Below are 16,380 nucleotides of genomic sequence, written 5' to 3' on the forward strand. Positions count from 1 at the left end.
AAGAAAGGAAGAAAGAAAGAAGAAAGAAAGAAAGAAAAGAAAAGAAAGAAAAAATCCCTTTCAAATAATGTATAATTTCTTTTGAAATTTGTTTGGCGTTTACTTTTGAAAGTATATGGGCCTGATTTTCCTGGAAATCACTCCAAAAGATCAATGAACTACAAATTGAAGACTTGAATTATGTATGTCGATCTTAAACTATCATGAACTTTTACATTTCAAGAGAATATCTTTTTGCAAGTTGTTGTAGGCTTTAAACGGAAGGCAAAATTAACATTTAAGTTTCAAAGCACTCTACTGAATACAAAGAAAAAAGGAAAATTTTGTGCTAATAAGACAAGATGTTATCAATATCTTGAAAACTAGATCTACCTTACTAAAACCCTGATATAGCAAATGTATTCATGATACTGAGTTTACTTAGAGACATTTTAAAGACATTCCTTTCTTTGGAATAAAGATACCCTAAAACAATTGAAGGTTAGCAGTTGATAAGCCTCAGGTTCTATCATGTTCTATTTTATTTCTTCTAAATACTACCCTAACCTTCAATACCAAAACATTTTAAATATTATGATAGAAAAAAATGAAACATTTCAAAAGATTGTATTTTCCACTCTAGATCTAGGAGTAGCACAGGCTTCCACTCACATTCCCATGGTTTTCGTGTGAAGAATCTATGGCTGAATTTAAATAAAAGATTGTTTTAGGTTTGCTTGGTTTTGATTCTGGTGTGTTTTGGTTTGGTTTGGTTGGTTTTCTCTAGTTTGTATCTGTTCTGTTTGCATTATCTTAAGGTGAGGGGTTTTATTTTGTTTTTCAACAACTACATTTTGCAAGATAAAGAATTTCACTCTGTGGGAAGTAAAATTCATTCATTAATGGAATAAAATTCTTATTTGCTACAATCTGGATTTAAAACCTACCATTGCACCATCAGCATTTCTCTCTCACAGCAGTTATGGAAAGATACTGAAAATTCAGCAGACTATCTCTAAATCAATCTGAGAAAATTCAGTATGGTCTTGTTGTTTTGGCTTATATTGAAAGGCCACATTGATTTAAGGCCTTTCTAACTCTAGAAACTCCACATTGTGACTTATCAATCCTTCTCCATCTAGATCTAGATATTCTTGTTTTCCTGGTCTTTTAGTATTGTAGGCAGTTTAACTTTTGTATATTAGCAGTATGTTAGGTGGAATACTTTTATTAATTAGTTATTTCAGCAAATATTTATTCAGCAGCTACTATGGACCAGGCAATATTCACAGTGCTGACATCACTGAACTGAATAAATCCAGTAAGCAACACTTTAAAATTTTCCAGTGGTAGACCCCTCTTTTAAAATTAATAATTAGATTGATTCATTTAGATAACTAAGGGAAGTGGCACTGTAGTCATATCTACATGTGTGCAAATGCTACTTTGGAGTTGGTTGATTATTAATAGCACAATCTGAGACTGGAATGAATAGCATGCCACCATCAAATGTACTATTATTTCTCATTACCCTATGAAAGCAGAGTGAGGATAAGCAATAACTGCACATGGTGATGAGCAAAGCCAACAAAGTGTATGTTTAGGAAAACTAAACAACAACAACAAAAAATCGACCATAATGATGTAATTATGTAGAATATAAAAAGATTTGTATCCTAAGTCAGAACTTGGATCACATGCTACTTGTCACCATTTTTTGAAAACTGTATGGCCTTAAATCCCTTGAGTTCATTGAACTTCAGTTCTGTCCCTGTGAAATGAAAATCAGAGCTGGCATTTATAAACACTTCCCACATGCTAGGAACTATTTTCAGCACTTTAAATGTATTGATTCATTGAATCCTCACAACACCCCAGGAGGAGATATTATTACTGTTCCCTTTTTTTTTTTTTTAAGATTTTGTTTATTTTTTGACAGAGACACAGCGAGAGAGGGAACACAAGCGGGGGGGGGGGGGGAGAGGGAGAAGCAGGCTTCCCACTGAGCAGGGAGCCCGATGCGGGGCTCGATCCCAGGACCCTGGGACCATGACCTGAGCTGAAGGCAGACGCTTAAAGACTGAGCCACCCAGGTGCCCCATTACTATTCCCTTCTTACACATGATGAACAAACGGTACATAAATTAGAAAATTGTCCAAAATCACACAGCTTATGAGTGGGAAATGAGATTTGAATCCAGGAAGTCTTACTTCAGAGCCCATGCTCTTAACCTGTGTTTTTATGAGGCTACACGTGAGATAATAACGAAAGAGCTTTGCAATCTATGGTGTCAATAAAGCATAGTAATATTATTATTAAAGTATGAATGATGAACACTTATCTGTGTCAACTCATTTTTAAAGTAAACAGAAAGTAAATTAACTGCCCAAATCAAGTAAAACCAGGCCATGTGCTCAGACTTGGCCCACTAAGACACTGTATGGGAACAGCAAGGAGAGTGGGGTCCCAGTATTTATTTTTCGGCTCTCTTCCTTCTGGGTTATTTCTGCCTGGCTATGTCCATGGATGGTGGGTCACTGCTCCTTTCCAGGCTGGCAGTTTCTCTCTCTCGGAATTCTTTCCTTGGCTTTCAGGTTAGCTGCTGGGCTCCCTTCTATAAGACCCAAAGACAGTAACAGTTGTGTTTTGGTTTCAGGGTTGTTGTTTTGTTTTTGCCCCCCCTCCCTTTTCTTGCTCTGCATTATTCCTATGCTTTCCCTATATCCTGCACATATCTTTGTAAACAATCCCTTTTATAAACCCTTCCTAAATTACCCCCAATTTGAATGTGCGATCTGCTTCCTGTTGATAATCTAATTGGTATGGTATAGTTGCTCTTAGAAGATATTTGGGGCTACTGGTAAGTTAATACAACTATTAACTAAATCATCTATGTTAAAGAATAATAACAATTAAAATATTCCAGTGAAAAGTCTATCACCACCTTAGAAATATAGCCTCTTAAAATAATTAGTACATTTATTTTTTATTTTTTTAAAGATTTTATTTATTTTTTGACAGAGACACAGCGAGACAGGGAACACAGCAGGGGGAGTGGGAGAGGGAGAAGCAGGCTTCCCGCGGAGCGGGGAGCCCGATGCAGGGCTCGATCCCAGGACTCTGGGATCATGACCTGAGCCAAAGGCAGCCGCTTAACGACTGAGCCACCCAGGCGCCCCAAAATAATTAGTACATTTAAAATACACAAAACCAAAGCCAAAAAGCAATATAGCATGCCCATGCATAACCAGAGCCTGACTGTGACTTTTTTCGAACTTACTTTCTTATGTAACATAGCATTACTTTCACACTTCTTAAATAATTCATATATACTTTCACAAGTTCAATGGCGCTGACTTCAAAACTCAAAATTTACATATTCTTTGTTTGGAAACATTACCATATGTTGGTAAACACTGAACCCATCTGGAATGTTTTAAGCCTTTCCCTAATAATATTGTAAAGAATCAAATGCCAGAAACTACTTGTTTTTCTGAGACAAATGTCAGTTAATCTCAACCTGAAGACATGTTACTGTCTGTCTGTGATCTTCATTACATTTTATTATTTGAAAAAGAAAAGTAGGCTAGTCAAGATTGACAGATTAAAATGAGAAACTATATCATTTCTGCCTCTACTAAAATATTGTGTGTGGATAATTTTGAAATGTATTTACTTCTTTATAAATATATATACATCAGTATGGCAAAAGAAGTCATCAGTACTTCATCATGTATACACATACTAAATTTGAAAATATAAATGCCTACACAAAGATTAGTAGCATTTTTATTTTCATGAACCACATTGCATAACTTATGCTTTCCTTTTTTACCCTGTAAACCATATATACTAGTCAAAGCAAACAAAGTATACTTGCTGGATTTATATTTGCTACATTTTAATTCATTTTATTCAACACATGATAAACAAGTAAATAAAAGTATTTACTCATTGTGATCACTACTGTAAGGGAAATAACCTGGTTGCTATGAAAGATAGGTTAACCTATTTCAGATGCAGAGATCAGAGAGAGTCTCTCTAAGGAGTTGACATCTAAACTGATGTCTGAAGATTAAGAGTAACCCAACCATGTGAACTGCATTCCAGAAATAAGAAAAAACATATGACCTTGAGCTGAGAAAAAAGTTCTCTATGTCTTGACAGAGGGCAATTGTAGCTGGACTCCAGTGAATGGAGCAAAGTTCATGATATAATGATGGAATTTGGGGCTCCTTGGAGCCAGGGCATGCAGGTGAGAAGTTTGAATCATATTTTATGTTCTTTTTGGAAGATATTGAAAGTTTTTGAATAGTAGGGGACTTTAACTGAATTACCTCTTTAAAAGATGAGTCTAGCTACAATGTAGGGAAGGGATTGGATGGGGTCAAGTGTGAAAGGAAAGCAGTCAGGTGAAAGACTATTTCATTAGTTCCATCAAAAGATGAAGGTGGCTTGAACTGGTGTGGTGGTAATGGAGAAGGAAAAGTGAGTGGAGTCAAGATACATCTTGAAGGTAGAGCTTACAAGACTTGCTGACAATGGTTTGGAAATGTGAGATCAAGCAAAATGGAGGACCCATGGTTGACTCTCAAGTTTCTGGCTTTAGCAACTGAGTAAATGGGGATTCCAGTTACTGATATGGACAAGACTAGGGGACTATCCGGAAATGACCAGTCTGGCATTGGTGGCGAGCATCATCTTCTTGCCTTAAGTCTGATATGATTCTTATCTTGGCTTCTATTCCTTGCTCCTTGGACTTCCTTGTTTTATGTGATCCACAAGTCCTACTGATTGATACAGTGATACAATTCATGGCTGTTATTTAATTTATCTGCCTTCCTTGTAACATTTATATACTAATAATCAATATGTGTCCTTCCTATATTCGTATGTTATAAATAATTTCTAGAGTTACAGCTCCTTTTATTTGTCATATTTGGAATATGTTACTTTTTTTTTTTCAGGCTGCTAATATATAACAATTGACCAGATGAAAAAATAATTTTTTTTCAATCTTCTCTTCTCCCAGCAAAGCAGGGGCTTTATATAACAATTTGGGCCCCATGCTGCCTAACAGAGTAAGAAACAAATAACTTCTTGTTGATTTAGAATTGAAAGCAAAACATTGGAGTGAACCTTTCACCCTCCCTACCCCTCACTTCTCTCCACCAACCGCCCCCCTCAACTGCATTCCCACTTTCAGCCGTTTGGCATTTGGGGCGGGTATGGTAACAAACTCAAACCACATTGATGTTTAGAGCTTATAAATTGCTATGTGTGATAGCCAACTGGTACACAAATAGAGACTTTAGTGCTTTCATTTATGAAGAAGGTGATTTGATTCTGCCAAGGGATGCTTTCCATCTCACAACTTTCAGTTTTCCTGAAAATTAGCACAAGAAGAAAACTGATAATTGTTTCTTTATTCATTCATTCTATATCATTCGCTATGACATAAGAATGCTGACTATGTGACAATTGTAGGAATATCAATATGAATAAAAGAAAATTTTTGACCCCAAACAGTTTATATTATAAAAGGGGAAAAGTATAGTACTGACATATCTGTCTGCTACTTTTTTCTCTGCCGCTCTTAGGAATAGCAGTTCTATATTATGGACGTATCCAACAAGTTAGCTGTACTTTGTAATCTGTACACCACGTAAGGCCCAAGTATATACAAAAGTGAACCTCAGGGTTCTTGTTAAACAATATTTGTTAAATATTAGCTAATATCATAGTATTACTTTAAATGCTCCAGACTCTAAAGGAGAAGAAGAAATACATAGTTCCTATTATATATTAAAGGGTATTTTATTTTATTTTACTGACTTTAACATGACAGTTTGCCTAGCTCCATACAGAATGATGAATGAACATTTTCTAGTAATTACTCTATGCTAAGCATTGTGTTTGTGTATTAAAAACGTTATCTGATTTACATCTTTGAAGTAATAGCGTAAGACTGCAATTATAATCACCATTTTTCGAAGGAGAAGCTGAAGTTCAGAGACTGTGAATAAGTTGTGCAAGATCATATAGTTCATGAGAGATGGAACTGGGATGTAAAGCAGTCATCTTATTTCCTCTCTTAGGTACTAGAGAATTCTAATTCCTTCTATTTCTGGGATCATGAGTAAGGGTGAGAGATCAGTTTATCAGCTGAATTTTATGTAGCTAAATATGGTTAATCCATGCAAGAAGACCCAAAATTATTTGAGGGAGCCCTGGGTCCTAAAGTCTTTTCATTATAAATACCAAATTTAGCATAGAATCTTAGTTAATATTTTTTATGTTAAAGGAACAATAAATTCAAACTTTCAATTTTTAAACTCACTCCTTAAAAGTAAAAAGTAAGCGTATAGACAAGATGGGGCACCTGGGTGGCTCAGTCGTTAAACGTCTGCCTTCAGCTCAGGTCATGATCCCAGGATCCTGGGATCGAGCCCTGCATCGGGCTCCCTGCTCTGCGGGAAGCCTGCTTCTCCCTCTCCCCTCCCTCTGCTTGTGTTCCCTCTCTCACTGTGTCTCTCTCTGTCAAATAAATAAAATCTTAAAAAAAAAAAAAAGATGTAGGGAAATGAAAACTTTTATACATTCTGAGGGAGCATATCAACTGGTACAATCACTTTGGAGAGCAAGATGATGGAAGATGTGTATATATTTCCTACTATCTAGCAGTTCTACTTGCAGATTCAAACTTGAAACAAGTTCTCATATGTGTCCAGGGACATGTGGGCAGATTTGTTCAACACAGCATTGGTTTCAATAACAGTAATTTGAAAAGGACTTGTATTTCTATCAATAAAAGAATAAGTAAATAACTTTTGGTATAATCATGCCATGAAATATTATACAGTAGTTAAAGTGAACAAACCAGATGTACGTGCATTAGTATAGATAAATTTAGAAATTTTAAAAATGAACCATTGAATTAAAGGCATAATACACATAAAATAATTCATTTTAAGTAAAGATTAAAAACACTCCAGGGCGCCTGGGTGGCTCAGTTGGTTAAGCGACTGCCTTCGGCTCAGGTCATGATCCTGGGGTCCCGGGATCGAGTCCCACATCAGGCTCCCTGCTCGGCAGGGAGTCTGCTTCTCCCTCTGACCCTCCCCCCTCTCATGTACTCGCTCTCTCTCATTCTCTCTCTCTCAAATAAAAATAAATAAAATCTTTAAAAAAAAAAAAACACTCCAAAAATATTGTATTATGCTATGTAGTATAGTAGTATGAAATGTAGTATATATTATATACTGTATATTATATAATGGATATTGTATTGTTACATCACATATAACATATTATTCATTTTTCATTTATACATATGTCTATAGTAAACACATGAAAACCTGGATGAAAAAGCTGCATACCAACTTCAGGTTGATGGTTACTTTGGGGATAGAATTTGATTAAAGAGGTTACAAAAGGGATTCATTTATCTGGAAAATTGTTTTTGTTTTGTTTTGTTTTTAATTACACAAAAACAGATGGAAACCACATCCTTCAAATGTTTCCATTTATTAAAACTAGGTAATGATATATTGATATCCATTATAGAATTATACTTTTCTGTTGTGTGTATGAAATTTGATAATAACAGAAGGCTTGCACTTGAAATGTTCTTTATAAGAACATTACATTTACATTATAAAATTTCCTTTATTTACATTAAAAAGAGATTAATCTCTCCATTTTTTGTTAGTAATCCCTGTTTATGAAATATAATTTTGTAGTGAAAAGTATATTTTCAATCCCTCGTTGAAATGTATGCTTTTATATTAAATGGCTATAACAAAGCTAAGGAAAAATATTTTGGCTGACATATAGTTATTTATCCCTTTTGCAGTTTCAAAAATGTACCCTGTCTATGATTTCACATTCCTGAAATTCAGCCTTATGATGGCAGCTTAGTCATAAAATATCTATCACAACAACAGGCTGTGGAAATAAGCTGGTGACACTTCTTTTTTCCAATGAGTTAAGTACTTGAAAAATTTGTAAGTTCCTAGCTACTGTGATGATATCCACTTCTTTGTTAATAAGGAAAGTAAGTCAGTTTTAAAGATAAGGTAAAATTAGAATATTATTTCACAAGTCATTTACTTTTGAGGTCAGAAAATTGATCCAAGAATGGCTTGTTATTTGAATTCATCAGCCACAAAGTCAGTAACTATTCAGCCTTTTAAGAAGTGGTACCAGTAATAAGAAATCCTGCTTTTGAGATATTATAACATGATTTGAAAGATAGAGATGATGATTTTTAAAAGAAAATGCCATTTGATTCTGAACTTATCTTTTTTTACTTCTTGCTTTATTCACTAAGACTTCACAAAATATTGTTAATTTAAAAAGCCATACAACTATCTCATTCTATACCCTTAGGGCAACACAAACATTTTCTTCTCTACAAAAAATTCTTTGCCTATTTTTAAAAAATCAGTTGTGTTTGTTGTGTAAAATAATTGAAAAGTAATTTATATGATGCATTTGCTGCATATATAATTCTTAAAACAAAATTTAAAAATTTAAGTTTTTTTATTGTTAAATCCATGGCTTTTATTTTTAACTAGAGGTAAAACTTTTCAAACCTTTTTCAGAGACCAAAATATGTTCTCCAATTTTCTTTTTCTTTACTTAGGGAAATAATAGCTATTTGAATTCCTGCTTCTCTCAACATTTCCTATATTCTAGGCTCATTTTATATTTTAAAGGGCTAAAGTAAAAGTTTTAAGGTAAAGTTCCAAACCTCATATACCTCTCCACTCCTATTTACAAATTAATCCCTGCTTTCAGCTTCCTATGTTCACAGGAACTATCATAATTCTCCCAGTCACCCAGATTCAAAACTTTTACTCTCCTATGTTTTCATCTCTTTCACCTTTAACATTCTCACTCTCTTACCTACCAACCATGAATCAGTTACCAAATTAACCAACCCCTTTGGTACCTCTTATTACCAGGCTTTCCTAGGCCCTGTGGCCTCAAGCCTGGATTACTGCAACAGTCTTCTAAATGTTCTCCTTGATGCCATTCTCTCCTCATCTTTTTTTTTTTTTTAAAGATTTTATTTATTTATTTGAGAGAGCAAGAATGAGAGAGAGAGAGAGCATATGAGAGGGAGGAGGGTCAGAGGGAGAAGCAGACTCCCTGCTGAGCAGGAAGCCCGATGCAGGACTTGATCCCGGGACTCCAGGATCATGACCTGAGCCGAAGGCAGTCGCTTAACCAACTGAGCCACCCAGGCGCCCCCATTCTCTCCTCATCTTGACAACCCACTCCCATCATACTTTTTTTCCACACTTCACTACTGAATTTAAATATACAATCTGTTCTCTAATGATATTTACAACTTCTCATTCTGTGACTTTTGAGAATTTGCATGGTCTTGGGCAACACTTATTAGACCTAATACTGGGACAAATATTTATTGAGCAGCTACTATGTGTTACATGTGTTATGTGCAAGCAGTAGGTACACAACAGCGAACAAGGCAAAAATGATTCTTAATGTAGCACGCTCTTTAGTCTTTATTTTTCTTGTTTCTCCGAAAAGTAAAGAGTACCTCTCATGCTCCAATGAACAAAGTCTGATAATTCATGAAGTTTGGAAAATAGATAGTATCATTTCTGCATACACTGGTCATCCTGTTACATAGGTCTTTATTTTTCTCCTTGCATAATAAAAGGGAGGGAATTTGGTGGGGGAGGGACTGTCTTAATCATTAATCTACCCTACCCACTTCTGTTGTTCTGATTTAAGATTAGTGCCTTTCACATCACTGAAAATATATCAGGGAATTTCATTATTATTGGTATATTGAACTATGTAGCTAAATGGTAGTTTTACTACATTCTATTCCCATCAACTCCTGGGTCAGCGTGAGTGGAGGGAAGGACTGAGGTGGCAAAAGATGTTGAGTAACATGTATTAGATATACCTTTTCTTCTCTCTAATTTATTTAAGCCATAAAGCAAATTAATCAGTTTTTTCTAACTTTAAGTATAGAGAATTGAGGACATAGTATATGAAAAAAAGGATGATGATATCCTAGGTACTATTTCTCTGCTAGGTTCCTGAGAAAATTTAAGTATCATCTTAATAAAAAAAAAAAAATTGTCTTTAAATATGTGAACCCTTACTACAGATATGAAATTATGCTTGAAAAAGTTAATAATGGAATACTACTCAGCAGTTAAAAGGAAAAAACTACTAATACATGTACCAACATAGATGAATCCCAATTTATCATGCTGAAAGAAAGAATCCATGCAAAAAAAGATTGCATACTATATGATTCATTTATATAAAATTATAGAAAATGCAAACTAATTTCTATAGTGAGAGAAAGCAGATCAGTAGTTGTCTGGGACAGTGGTAGAAGAGGAATGGATTGCAAATGGTGGAAGGTATCTCTTTTGCTGGTAATAGAAACATCTGGGGCACCTGGATGGTTCAGTGGTTAAGCGTCTGCCTTCGGCTCAGGTCATGATCCCAGGATCCTGAGATCGAGCCCCGCATCAGACTCCCTGGTCCGCGGGAAGCCTGCTTCTCCCTCTCCCACTCCCCCCGCTAGTGTTCCCTCTTTCACTGTGTCTTTCTTTGTCAAATAAATAAATAAAATCTTAAAAAAAAAAGAAACATCTGATATCTCAATTATAACGATGGTTTCTCAGGGGTATATATATGTCAAAACTCATCAAATTGTACAATTTAAATATATACGGTTAATCATATATATGGGAAACTTCGATAAAGAGGGGAAAATGTAAATATTGGAGAGAGATACCAAGATAAATATGATCCAGATTTTTTTTTCCCAAAAAAGTACTGATTTCAGTAAAACAAAGGTATAGAATTACTTTAAAAAGTTAAATTGACCTACCTGTGGAAGTATTCAAAATGAAATAAGGCTTCTGATTGAAAGCTCATCTGGCTAGTAGAACTGGTTGATCATGTGTTCCAGTTTCTCTTTAAAATGTCTATAAAGTACATATAAAACAAATAAAAAAAGAATATTCACAGGTATGCAATCAATTAGGACTAACAGCATATTGGCAGAATCTGAAAGGATTCTCTAAATTCCTAAGGCAGAAAGAACTGGATTGAATAAGCTTATCATTGGTTTATTTTTCTGGAAGTAAAAAGTTTTTAGCCTTACCCACCATCTTTGATCTACTCTGACAATCTCTGTCTCTTAATTGTTGCAGTTAGACCCTTGTAATTCAAAGGGAATACTGGTGTAGTTGGATTAATATTTACCATATTTGTTACTGTTTCCTACTTGTTGTTCTTGTTCTTTGTTCTTACTTTTGTCTTCCACTCTTTTTTTTTATTAAGCATTTTATGTGATTACATTTCTCTTTTTTAGCATATTGATTATACTTCTTTTTTAAATATTTTTTAAATTTATTTAATGTTTTTAATTAAAGGATTGATGCAGGGCTCAGTCTCATAACCCTGATATTATGAACTGAGCTGAAACCAAGAATTGGAGGCTCAACTATCTGAACCTCCCAAGAGCCCCATATTGATTATACTTCTTTCTTTACTCTTTTTAGTGGTTGCTCCACAGTTTGAAATATATATTTATAGCTAATCCAAATCTACTTCCAAATAACACTATACCACTTCAAGGGTAGTGTGAGTACCTTATAATAACAAAATAATCTTAATTACTCTCTTCTATCCCTTGTGTCATCATTGTCATTCATTTTACTTATATATTACATTACACACACACACATACACACACCAGCATACATAATTGAATAGATTGTTAGCATTATTTTGGATCTGTTGGATCAACTAAGAATAAGAAAAATAAAAGTTTTTATTTTACTTTTATTTGTTCCTTCTTCAGTGTTCATTTCTTTATGCGGATCTGAGTTTCTGACCTATAAAGAATTTCTTTCTAAAGAACTTCTTTTAATATTTCCTGCAAGACAAGTCTGATTTACTGGCAACAAATTCCTTCAATTTTAGTTTGCCTGACAAAGTCATTATTTCTCCTTTGCTTTTGAGGGATAATTTTACAGGATATAGATTTCTAGGTTGGTGTGTTTTTTTTTTTTTTTCTTTTTCTAAACACTTTAAATATTTCACTCCACTCTCTTCTTGCTTGCATGGTTTCTGAGGAGAAATCAGATCTAATTCTTAATCTTTGTTCCTCTTTAAGTAAGGTGATTTTGGTTTTTTTTTTGGCTTGTTTTTGTTTTCATTCTGGCTTCTTTCAGGATCTTTTCTTTATCTCTGATTTTTTTATAATTTAAAAATGACATGCTGAGGTATGAGGTTTTTTGGCATTTATTCTGCTTGTGTTCTCTGAGATTCCTGGATCTGTGGTTTGGTGTCTGACATTAATTTGGGGACATTCTTAGTCATTATTGTTTCAAATATTGCTTCTATTCCTTTTTCTTTTCTCCTTCTGGCATTCCCATCACACCTATGTTACACTTTTTGCTGTTTTCCCACAGCCCTTGGATATTCTTTTTTTTCCCCCCAGTTTTTGTTCTATTTGCATTTTGGTTTTCAAGGTTTATATTGACACATCCTCTAGCTCAGAGATACTTTCTTCAGCCATGTCCAGTGTTCTACTAAGCCCATCAAAGGCATTCTTTATTTCTGTGATAGTGTTTTTTCTCTCTAGTATTTCTTTTTGGTTCATTCTTAAGATTTCCATCTCTCTACTTACATTGCCCAGCTCTTCTCACATGCTGTCTAATTTAGCCATTAAAGTTCTTAGCATAGGGGCGCCTGGGTGGCTCAGTTGGTTAAGCAACTGCCTTCGGCTCAGGTCATGATCCTGGAGTCCCGGGATCGAGTCCCACATCGGGTTCCCTGCTCAGCAGGGACTCTGCTTCTCTCTCTGACCCTCCTCCCTCTCGTGCTCTCTGTCTCTCATTCTCTCTCTCGCAAATAAATAAAATCTTAAAAAAAAATAAAATAAAAAAAAATAAAGTTCTTAGCATATTAATCATATTTGTCTTAAATTCCTGGTCTGATAATTCTAACATCCCTGACATGTCTAATTTTAATGCTTGTTCGGTCTCTTCACAGTTGTTTTTTTTCTTTTTTTTTTTGTCTTTTGACAAGCCTTGTAATTTTTTTTCTTAATAGTGGACATGATGTACTAAGTCTAAGAAACTATTGTAAATAAGCTTTTAGTAATGTAGTGGTGAGGTATGAGGGGAGAGGAAGCACTCCATAGTCCTATGATTAAATCTGAGTCTTTCAGTGAGGCTATACCTCTGGACTGTGAACTTCACAAGTGTTTCTCAGTTTTTTTTTTCTCCTCCTTTAAGTGGAACAGGATTCCTACAGTGAGCTGGAGTTGGGTATTTCCCTTCCCCAGGTCAATTAGGTTTTGATATACTCCAGCCAGTTAAGTTATGGTTAACTAGTTTACCTTTAGGGCAGGTTTTATTACGAAGAAAAGAGTGCTTTGACACATTTCTAAATAGTTCCTTTTCTCCTACTCCTGCCTAAAGTGTGAGGGAATTTTCCTCCAATATTAATTTTAAGAACCTGGTCAAGCGCTTGGAGATAAAACTTACAAATTACAGTTGTTCTCTTATGACTGAGGCCCCATGGAGTTTTTAACTTTCAGACTTGTCCATAGTAATCCACTAGCAGTTTATCAGTTATAGCTCATATTTTCCTTCCCCAGCACTGGTTCCCATAGCAGTTTCCATTCATGAGTCTCTGTTCTGGGAAGCCATGATTCCTTGTATTTGCCTATCTGTCTCTCCAGCTTTGAGGCAGAGGTTTGCCTTATGATCTCACCTCTTTTAAAGATCTAAGAGGAGTTGTTGGTTTTTCAGTCTGTTCAGATTTTTACTTGTTATTGAGATGGAGTGATGACTTCCAAGCTCCTTACATGCAGAACCAAGCCCACTATTTTAATTTTGATTCAGAAATGCAAGACCTGAATCAGAACATTGGAGAATCATTTCTGCACTCCTGGGTGCACTTTTTTGGGGACATCCATTGAGAGATTTGTACTCCATCAGAAAGTCAAGAAGTAAGAAGAAAAATGCCATTCAGCATTTTGGGGAATAGAAAAGTAATTAAATCAGTGAGACAAGATCATGGGAAGATCGAGAGGAATTTTAGCACATTGATGCCCCTTAGGAAGTATCCAGAAGAACAAAGAAGAAGCTGTAGTTGAAGATAAACCTGAAAGAGTCATCCCAAAATTTAATACCTGATCAAGGCATTGAGAACTTCTTCATTTATATTGTCTAGATATGATCTGGAAACATGTTTTGGTCCTATATATATATTTTTTTTTTCTTCAATATAAGGATTTAAAAATATATGTATCTTAAGGGTTTTGTGATAGGAAAAAAACGTTGTTGACATAGTCAGACCTATAATCAGAATAAATTCTATAAGTTCAGAATATGAACTTCTTTATTTTCTGCTATCACTGACTACTTTGAGAAGTGCATATGCACATGTACTTATGTGCATAAAATTGTGCTCACAGTTAAGGACACTAGGTATTGAGGGGGAAATATCATGACAGACTTTTATGCCCAGACAAGTTGCATTTCTTATGTGAAGGAAATGAAAAGAATCTGAGATATTCAATGTTTACCCATATACTTTTTTTTTTTTTTTAAAGATTTTTTTAATTTATTTTACAGTGAGAGAGATAGCGAGAGCAGGAACACAAGCAGGGGGAGTGGGAAAGGGAGAAGCAGGCTTCCCGCTGAGCAGGGAGCCTGATGTGGGACTCGATCCCAGGACCCCGGGATCATGACCTGAGCCGAAGGCAGATGCTTAACGACTGAGCCACCCAGGCGCCCCTACCCATATACTTTTAAAAGAAAAAAAGTACTTACACATTTCAACTACGAAGTGGATCAAATATAAAAACTCTAATGATTTAGTCACAGAATACTTAAAAAGTATAACCTGTCTGAGAATCCATAATAAGGAAATAAGTCCAGTTGATTTATGTAACAAAATATCCACCTTGGTAATATTGTAATAATGAAAAATTTTAAATTTCCTTTTTAAATGTACTATCTGAAATTTCCCATCATTAAAACAACAATCTACTTCATAACTTATTGTAATTTCAAAGATGTATTAGGTTTTTTTTAGCAGAGTTTTATTTTATTCATGATTATACAGGCAAGTTCCTCTTCACATAGGTACTTTTTTCTCTTCAATTTAATCAGTTGCCCTTTCAAGATTGTGGCATTTTCTTACTGAACTTTATTATTAATTTTAGACTTTTGGTTTTACTATGACTAGGAATTCTATTAATTTTCAACACTTTCCAATCCTCCCATAATATAGATATTTTAATTAGCTAATATTTGCCACATCAAAATAAACAAAAAAAATTTTCTAATGGAAATATACCCGAAAGCATTTGAGGTAAATAAAATACATAATTTTTTTCCTCAAAATACAGCTATTTAATATAAAGTTTTCTGAAAAGACTTGTTAGCATAATAAAAATAATAGCCTATTTATTTACTATTGATGCCTATTATATCCCAAGTACTGATCTAGTTATTTTGTGCAGATTATCTTCTTAAATTTCCTACACCAACCCTATTAGATAAATGCTAATAATATTAGTTTATAGATGAGAAAATGAGGTGCTGAGAAAATAAGTGAATTGCCAAGAGTTAAGCTGCTGAGCCAGAATTCAAAGTTAAGGAAATCTAATTCCAGATTTGACTTTTAAGAATTCTACATTATTCACCCCTATTAAGTAGGCCACAACACATTTATGGAATAGCCAAATTAAAGAGATAGACATCTTATATTCACTCAATTCCTATGTCTTCTTCATGAGAACAATCATGTGAGTACTCAAAAATAATTTCTGTTTTTCAGCAAATGAGAATGCTATCAGGTTTAGAGGTTTTGCTGATGTGTATATTGTACGCAAATGCAACATTTTGCTAAGACTTGGAAATGTTACAAGTATTCTGAAACATCAAATAATCATGCCTAATTAAATTTAAAACTTTAGTAGGCTATGAACTATGGTTATTTTTTGGTTGACCAATTTAAGATCCTTTCACCATGTGGAGCCCAAGAGACTGCTTAAACATTGGAAGCATTTGTAGAGAAATTCTGTCACTCATAGTTTTATTGTTATTTTTCTAGTAGACTCTCAGATTTATATTAAAATAAGAATAATATTTATGTACAAATACAAGAAAGCAGAATTTGATTTTATATAATATAAAGGTCTATAATGTTAATAACTATTTAGAAATGTTTGTTTTAGATAACTATTATATGGAAAATAAGCATGTTTTAAATGGGAATCTGATAAACATCTTAGCAAAATATTTAAATTACAGTAACTGATTTTGACATCCTCAGTAAATGCCAAGAAACATAGCTTTTACAGCAAGTTC

General features: G+C 34.4%; 1 protein-coding gene across 15 annotated transcripts in view; it reads left to right on the forward strand.

The window, feature by feature from the left end:
- The window catches only part of EPHA6 (EPH receptor A6), an 811,402-nt gene that overhangs the window by 477,766 nt on the left and 317,256 nt on the right, over positions 1-16,380 (forward strand). The window lies entirely within an intron of this gene.

This window comes from Phoca vitulina, unplaced genomic scaffold (genome assembly GCF_004348235.1).
Source record: "Phoca vitulina isolate PV1807 unplaced genomic scaffold, GSC_HSeal_1.0 scaffold8, whole genome shotgun sequence".
Classification (NCBI taxonomy): domain Eukaryota; kingdom Metazoa; phylum Chordata; class Mammalia; order Carnivora; family Phocidae; genus Phoca; species Phoca vitulina.